Raw genomic sequence first — 8,825 nt, forward strand, 5'->3', positions numbered from 1 at the left:
GTTGTGTATGTTCACCATGCAAACAAAAGTTTTTGAACTCATGCTAAATATAGCTATATTCTTACAATCTAAACCCAAACTTGATGCAACCCAGCTGGTCAGCAGGTTAATGCATTGCAAAATGTGTGTTAATGTGTGTCCTGACAAAGCAGAAGAGGCCAGAAAACAGAATTTAACTTTGATACCTCCTCTAAGGCTCGTTATTTCTGATAAGGAATTAAAGGTATGTCTGTGTATGCTCTTGGGCTCTAGCACAGATCACTACTACCAAAAAAGAAATTTTGTCTTGGACATGCTGATATTTAAGTAGGTTATGCAAAGAGTAGTTTTCTCTAGAGTTCTGGAGACTGAGGTATTCTGCTTCTCTTCAACAAATTTTCTTACTTGTCCTAATAATTTGCAGAATGGTGCCTCATCAGAACCCACTTTGGAATGTTTTTGATGTGACACCAAAATATTTGTTCCCAGATTTTCTGAATTCTGTATGTTACTCTTGTGTGTGTTACAGGAGCTTTCATCACTAGTTCTTGATCTTGTACCCAGGATCACCTACTTCTGTCAGTTTTGGATCCTAAGATCTGAGCCAACTTCAATTTTGCAGTTATGTTGGTTTTAAGATTTTGAAAGTTACTACTCCCAGTTGTAGTTTTCTTATGTCAGAGTAAATACTGGATATTTTAACTTCAGTGTCAGAATTTTTTGCAGGACTTCTGATGCACAGTGACGAGGAAGTTTGGAAGAGAAATGGTGTTTTTTCATGAAATGAGGTTAAATTATAGGCAGAAAGTGTTACTTGACCTGTTTTGTAGAGTTACGATTATTTCTGCATTTTATGTTGTGATTCTGTATGGCTGATGTTGACTGCATTTAGGAAAAGCTGTATTTAGAGGAAGAGGTGAGTAATTTAATGGAGTTAAGCTCTTCATGGGGCTTGTAAATGTTGGTGTATCCAAGTGTTAGGAGGTTGAAAGAGGTCTGTTGGTAACCTCCTGTATGTTGCCCAGCCACAGAATCCTCAGGGCTGCAATTTGTTAAAAGTAGTTTGTTTTAATTGGTACTTATGGGCACTGAAATACTACAGTCATGCTTTTTCAGTTTATCCTGCAGCATAGCTAAGCCTGTCGGAATGCATCTTGCTTTCAAGTACTACTTGGATGAATTTAATTCCTTGGGATAAAAAGAATGTATTTTACTTGTAAGATGTTAGTGTGCCATCTTCCCAGTCTTAATGCTTTTCAGAATGTGTAGGACAATTCTTTTTTCTTAATCTGAAGAATAATAAGAGAAGCTGTTAGTGTGACTGATAAGATGTACTGACATTCAAATTGTTTTGAAAGATGTGGTCGTCAAGTATTTTTCTATATGCTTTACAGTAAGATCTTTTAAGAATTTACTATAATTAAGCACATGTAGGTGGTTTGAGAAAGAAGTATCTGGGCTACTGTTCCTTTACATTTCCTTTGTTGTCAGGGGAAGTTCCTAATTATTTCTTAGCTTGAAATTCCTGGAAAGGTCCTTGCCATGTTAAAGGACTCTATTTAACGCTAACCAGTGCAAAACTCTTACCAAACTGGACTGAAATACCCAAGTTGGATTGATGTTAGGTGACAGTGTTTTGAAGTAAGCCTGTTTTGCTTATACAGGAGGTATTTTGACTTGACTTTTATTCCAGTAGTGTAGAATTGAATGTCTGAAAGTTTCTTTTAGAAAGTTAGACTCTTGTAACCCTCTGCAAAGACCTGTAGATGGTGCAAGTCGTCTTTTGGAGCTGAATGGATCACTTTTCAGTAGCTTGTAACCTGCAACGTGTTGTTAACATTTATGTATAAATAGAACACGATCTTACATCATTAGCCTGTGCTAACCATCAATACAGTAACAACACAAATTAATGTATATAGGGCACACACTTCAGATGTGTGCCTGTGGGATAGCTCGGAAGCCACGTGGCTGGAGGCTCGTCTCAGGTGCACACAAATACACAGCAAGGGTAAGAAATGGCCAAGGTGAAATGAGAAGTCTGTGCGTTGCAGGCCTGTGATCTCCCTCGGATCGCAGAAATGCGATCGTGCAGCTGGAGTGCTGTAGTGCATGCTCGCTGCAAAGGCCAGGCAAGGAAGATGAAGTGGTTTGTGTTTCTGCAAAGGTGTGACGTGAATGCACAGAGCTCTGCTGCAGGGGGGCAGCAGGCCTGTCATGAGCTTATGGGTCAGGATTAGAGAGGGGACAGCAAGGTGGAGGGCATTATAGAGAGCATCTGCAGCACACCTGCCCCATCAAGATGAGGAACAAAGCTGCCTTAAGAAGAAACATGATCATAGGTCCTGACTGTCTTGGAGTTGAGCCACCCCGGCACCTGCTGGAGCAAAGTTTGCTGGCAGACGGCTCAGCTGAATGGAAGTTGTCAGCGTGCCCTTGCAGCAGTGAAGGGTGACCATGCACTGGGCTCTTCTACGAGCAGGTAGAACATGATTGTTCACATCTGCTTGGTAACTGTGAGGCTGCATCTAGAGTTCTTGTAGCCAGTGTGGACCTTTGCAGTAGAGGTAGACAGACAAACAGGGACTGGTCCAGCAGAAAGCCACTGAACATGATCGTGCTCAGCACAGGGTGTATGAGGAGAGGCTGAGAGAGCTGGGTTTGTAGCCTGGAGAAGGGAAGGCTGAGGAGCAGACCTAACTGCTGGTTTGAGCTTTCCAGTGGGTGGGAGTCATAGGGAAGGTGAAGGGTGCAGCAAAAGCAGGAGACAAAACAGACATCAGCTTCACAAAAGGACCCTCCAGCTGGATGTAGAGAGAAAAATCTTCAGTATCAGAATGGTCAGACTTTGACATGTGTGCTCAGGGAGATGGCGCTCTGTTCTTGTTCAATGATCGATTGAAATTAGCCTTGTTTTGAGCAAGGGCTGGAACTAGAGGCTTTGAGTTCCTTTCCAGCATAAATTGTTCTTGTGTTAGGTTTTCACTGCTTTTGTGTTCTTTTCTAACCTGCATCTGTCCCTGCAAAGCATTACAGATGGGCTTTGTTGCTTCTGTCATTGCGGTTAGCAGCTCTGGGAAGACCTTCGAAACATTTCTGAATACGGGTCAGTACTTCTCCACAGCAACAGACTGATTTCAGGCAGTTGAAATTAGTAAGAGATGGCCTGAATTGTCAGTAAGGGAGGGGAGAATGTGACCGACTTGGAGGTTTGTCTAAATGGCTTAATTAAAATGCAGTTTAAATGTTGGGAGTGCCCCTAATGCCTTTAAAGAAGCTTCTGAAATACAAGTTGAATCTAAACTGGTTGGAGGACAGAAGTGTGATTTGTGGTTGTCATGCAGACCGTGGTGCAATAAGTACTTTGCATGAAGGAAGTTGTCGTTCCAGTGACGTGAAAATGGTGTGGGCTTCCCAGTGAGCTTCCAGAAATGTTAGGAAAATGTCACCTTCTTCATTCTGAAAGTTATCATCTCTAAGTCCCCTAGAGAAATGTTTGGAGCTTGAAGCTCTCAATACTTTGTCTTTAACCCTCTCCCCTCCCTTTGCCTATGTTTATTATTTGCAGAGCTATTACTTTCGTTTGGGTTTACTTGTACAATGAAGGTTGACAGTGAGTGCTGTCTAGAAACATTAAACAAAAGCTGTACTAGTCAAGCACATATCAGACAGGCGGCATCTCTAGGAAAGAATTCCCATCAAAATCCCAGGCACCTGAAACCTACTAAAAAGTTTAGTCTTGGGTTACAAGAAACTTAGTTTTCTTGTTTGAGGAGGGAATGGGGGGATGTAAATAAGAGCTGAAAAAAGACTCTTTTTTGACACCTTCAGGTGTTTGAGATGAAGAAGTGCCTAAAAGCTGCTTGTATTCTGCATGTTATCCAAATTATTTGTCTTCTAGGTCAAGGATCAGCAATCAGCATTGCCAATCTGTGAACTGTAGGTGGCATTCAGTGGTGCAGCACTGGAGCAGGTAGTCATAGTATCTCCTAGCCGATACTTCCAGCTCGCCCAATTCATCCTGACAAGTCCCCACTTGGTACAAAATAAATAGAATAATTAAGCTTTTAGATAGTTTCTTTTGCATCTGAATTTTGAGACTCAAGGGGAATGAAAATGAAAGTGAAATTTGGTTGAAACCTCAAATTGGTTTTCAGATTTTTGAGAACTAATTAAATAGCAATTCGTTCAGGGAGATGTGAATCTGTAGCTGCGCGTAGCTGCTCTCAGCCTGCCAAAAGGAGGCGGATGGTAATTACTGCAGTAGTCAAATTTTACTTAGAATTTTTTTTTATTATTATTCAGGATTTTTTTTTTAAATCAGAGCCCTAACTTAATAAATTCCCAGTTAAAGAGTGTGACCATATGAAAACTTTTAATATGTACACGTGAAAAGCTCTATGGTTTGTCATGGTATCTCTAGGGGTCACTATTTTGACCATTGTATACAGGAGTGTGGTTATTCTGCATGAAAGAAGAGTGAACGTATGTTCCTTCTTGGTTTAGTTTATATCCACAGACATTAGACAGGTAGCATGGTAGGAAGATCTTGCATGTTGGCAAGATAATTTTGTCTTGACTTGTAATTTAATTAATTTATCATGTATAAGGGTTGTAAAAGTCTTCAGTGTTCTATTTATGTAGAGTTTTGAGTTTCTCCTCTGTTTCTCCTCTGTTTCTCCTCTCATCCATTCTCAGAATGGATGCAAATGAAGAAATACTTGTTTTTTGCGGCAGAGAAATAGAACTTACTCAGTATGCTCTTGGTCTGTGCACGTGTAAGGAAACACAAGTTAGCAATTTAAAAGAGTGTCAGTACTGATGGAGAGGTATAACAGACTCCTAATTTTAATAATGTATGGAAACGTATCTCTGTCATTATTTTGTTTATTCCTTACTTTTCCTCAGCTGTCTCTAGCTTTGAGGACAATGCAGGAACATTGTTTTGTCACTGGATCCCACATGCCGTATTAATTAGAAAGGAAGACTGGCACCAAACCTCCGCAGTGTGAGGTATTAAGCTGAGAAGCAGCCTTAGCTGCTTTCCATCTCCGGTTTCTCTGGAAGGTTTTGGGTGGAGCAGTTTCTGTAAAAAAAACTGTATAAAGTTTATGAACTTGCTCCTGAGTGTACAGTACTTGATGAGTTCTTGTTCTGTGTTCGTCATTGTCCTCTGTTATTATCTAAAAAAAAAGAGGTTTATTAGTTCTTAAAAGATGGGCATTTATTTTCCAGAAGCATAAGTACTCTGTTGGTGGAATGGCAGCGTCCAGAAAAAGTGTTGTGAAACTGGTTGTTCTTGTCTTTATTTAAATCAGGATATTTTTGCCTTTAGGTCCTTGACACTTGCTGACTTCTGTGTGTAGGCTTTCCTTTGCGGTCAGAATTCAGTGTGAAGGTTTGTTTGTTTGTTTGTTGACTCTGACGCGTCATGCAGCAGCCTGTGACACTGAGTTGTTTCATAGTTGGCTGACGCTGTCTGTGACCACTTTAAATCAAAAGATGTAGTCAGGCTTCCCTGACGGTGGGTTGTCACTGGTTCCCTTGTTATTGGCGCTGGCACTAATGTTCATATAGCTGCTTGGTTCATCTTTTGATGGGAAGTGTAGCATGCTAAGATAATCAAGGATGTAATGTCGTATAGCAGCTGATAACTAAAACTAGGCAGTTGCTAAAAGGGCCAATCCCAGTTTCCCTTTCTGGCCTTCAACTTCTGCTGCTTCCTTTTTTTTTATTTTGGTCCTGTAGCTACAAAATAATTTTGTTTGGCTCGTTCACCTGATAAAAACTAATCCATGGAAATCCACAAGGAAAGTTGTTATCTAAAAATTAATCCTTTTGCTCCTCTGCAGCTGGTCCATGCCCTGCTATCATCATAAACATGAGAAGATTAACATCTTAAATGCAGATCAAGCAATACCAGAAGCCTGTTCATCAGATTTAATAATCTGACTTACAAGTGTTTGCTCTCTCTTGGTATCTTGACTTTTATAGAGCTTATGCTAATACATTTATATTGTGAGTTGGATTGCCAAGCTTGCTATAGAAGGATAAACTGGATATCTGCTTATCTTCAAACTGAGAAAGTGTCTCAGTCTAGGGAGTGGAGTTGTTCACTGCCAGTGCTCAATAACCCTGCTGCCTTTCTGACACATTCACAATGAAGATGCTACTTGAATATTTTTCACTCCTACAGAAGATAGGCTATGGAAATTATATGAAAAATAATATATGCATGGAAATAAATTAATAGATCTAGTCTTTTGTAACTTCTGGAAGGCAGAAAACATGTCTCTGATGAAATGTTTGGGAGATACTTAGAGAATCTTATTTTATGAAATATCTACTTAATCACTTTTGTCTGTACAGTTCCTTGAGGGTAAGAGACTGTTTAGTCCAGCAAGATTGTGGTAGGTTTTTGAGATGAGAGAGGATTTGCTGTGGTTTTATGTTCAAAATTCAGCTTTGCTGGTGGATCTTCTGTGTGTTCTCTTTCTTCTGTGTGTTCTCTTTCTTCTGTGTGTTCTCTTTCTTCTGTGTGTTCTCTTTCTTCTGTGTGTTCTCTTTCTTCTGTGTGTTCTCTTTCTTCTGTGAGCATATATGTTTAATAGTGTAGAACAGTGTTTATCTCTCTCTGTGAAGTAGCAGGTTGCTGTAAGTTTTTATCCCAGTTCCTTGTCTGTGGAGCTCTTAAATTCATTAAGGGTAATAATTTTGTTATTTCTTAACTGAGATTGAGGAGGAGTGGTGGATCAAATCTAAATAGTGCTGTTTCAGAAAACTGCAGTTTGACAGTTCTCAGTAATAATTAAAAAATAAACTTCAGTCTTATTTGGGAAACATAATTTTTTGAGAAAGAAAAGTGAAGGTTTATTTTCCTTTTCTATAACTTGGATAGGTGGCTGTTACTGTAAGATACATACCCAGGCTGTGGAATGGGAAATAAAACACAGTTGGTTTTGGTTTTAATTGTGACGGGCATGGTCATGTCAGTGTAGTTGGATGCACAGGTGTATGAAAGTTTCTTTAGAATATAGACAGTAACAATTTGTTTTTTGCTTTAAATGTTTTAATATTTTCGGGATGCAGGTCTTGTAGAGCGGGGCTGGTCTGCCGTGGGAGCATGGTGCAGTCCCAGCTGCAATGCGAGCATCAGTGGGAGGTGCTGGTAGGTCTCTTTGGGTCCCTGCTGCAGGATGCAGGTGGCCTTCTGTCCTGTCTGGAGGAAACAGTGGGGCTGTTGACAAGCTGCGGTGGTTGCCTGCCTGTAGAAATGTTCCTGAAGGTCCTTGTCTGTATTGCTCTGAAACAGCTTGCAGCTCTTGGCCATGCGAAGGGGTGAGGTGTGTGATGGTATCAGGAGCACTGCTAGCCTTGCCTTAGAAATGAAGAAAAAGTGTTTCTTTCCCGCTTCTCTTCTCGTTGCAGGGAGTTTGTGCACATGCCTCAGATCCCTGCAGTTCTTCGCTTTGATGTGCTTTCTGGCTAGAGGAAGCAAAGCAGAGCTCTGCTTGTGTGCTTTTGCCTTATTTGAGTATGCTTCAGCATGGTGCCAGGCTCTCCCTTCCCTCAGGGTCTAAAAATACTGCTGTTGCAGCAGTCTCCTTCAGGAGCAAGATCTTAATTACATCAAGCAGTAGTACCTTGTTGGCAAGGATGAGACCCAAGATTTTATTTTTCTGCTGAAGAATTGTTTTATTCTTTACCTTGCATAATCTGTTGGGGTTGGAAAATGTTTAAACCCTTGTGCAAAAATAATTATTGGTAACCTATTGCAGAATACGTAAGACTGCAATAAGGATCGTCGGGGAAAAAAACCTGTTATGTTGAAGTTAATGCTGCTTCTGATAATCCTGTTTTGGTTTTTATTCTGAGCTCATTAGCTTGCAGTCTCACAGTCAATACATACAGTTTCCAAAGCTTGCTTGATTGTTGTAGAAAATAGTTATTTTGTGCCTGATATAATTTCAGGGCTTTAATTTACTCTCTCTAGGCTTTGACATAGCACTCAAATGGCATCATGGAGGATTCTGCATCAAAAGCAGGAATTCATGTAGGGTGGGAAAGTGTCTGTTGCTTCCCTGATACATGTTAATTTTATTTTATATGAATGTAACTGGTGTAGAGGAGTGAACTCCAATTATTTGGAGGAATGCATTTATTGAATTTAAAATTTTATCTGTAAGGGGACAAATACCCAGTATCACTTTCATAGTAGGACAGCTTGGGGAGTAATTAGGAAAATTAGAAAAGGTAGGAGACTGATATTTGGATATGGCTTTCTCTTATATTGCTTAATCTTTCAGGTTAAACAGCAGGGAGCCTGATGTGGAGCACTTCGGCTGCCTAGTAGTGCGGTTTGTGTACCCAGCGCTCTGGAATTGTGTGCATGTGATTTCTGTGGCTCTCCTGCGGTCTAAAGCTGCCCTTCAAACCTTGGACTCTATGTTACGAGGGACTAATTCAACAGAGCTCTAAAAACTAGTCAGCGTTTTCATGGTTGCTTCAAGTTACATGTTTGATATTAGAAGACAGTAGTAGTGAGTTCAGCCCAAAGACCTGCCCTGTAATAGCAGAGTGAGGGCAAATTTGAGGGCATCGGATACTTGCCTGAAGATCCCTTGATTTAGTTCGCTTCTGACTTGAGGGAGAAGGTCTGGCAGGATGAGAAGAGCCAGCAGGTAGCTATGCTACCTCACGCCTCTTTGTGGTGACAGCTTGGAGGTGTTTGCTGGGACTGTGGTTTGAGGGCATAATTTCCTAGCCAGCTTAGGCCAACATCGAGATACAACTGGCCTTATCCCCAGCTGGCAGGGCCCCCCCGGAGCGGGGGGGCCCGGGGGGGG

At 40.9% G+C, this 8,825-nt stretch overlaps 1 protein-coding gene across 1 annotated transcript in view; it reads left to right on the plus strand.

The window, feature by feature from the left end:
• The window catches only part of MSH2 (mutS homolog 2), a gene marked incomplete at its 5' end in the record, with an annotated part of 55,250 nt that overhangs the window by 8,287 nt on the left and 38,138 nt on the right, over positions 1-8,825 (plus strand). The window lies entirely within an intron of this gene.

Source organism: Buceros rhinoceros, unplaced genomic scaffold (assembly GCF_000710305.1).
Source record: "Buceros rhinoceros silvestris isolate BGI_N320 unplaced genomic scaffold, ASM71030v1 scaffold19217, whole genome shotgun sequence".
Taxonomy (NCBI): Eukaryota; Metazoa; Chordata; class Aves; order Bucerotiformes; family Bucerotidae; genus Buceros; species Buceros rhinoceros.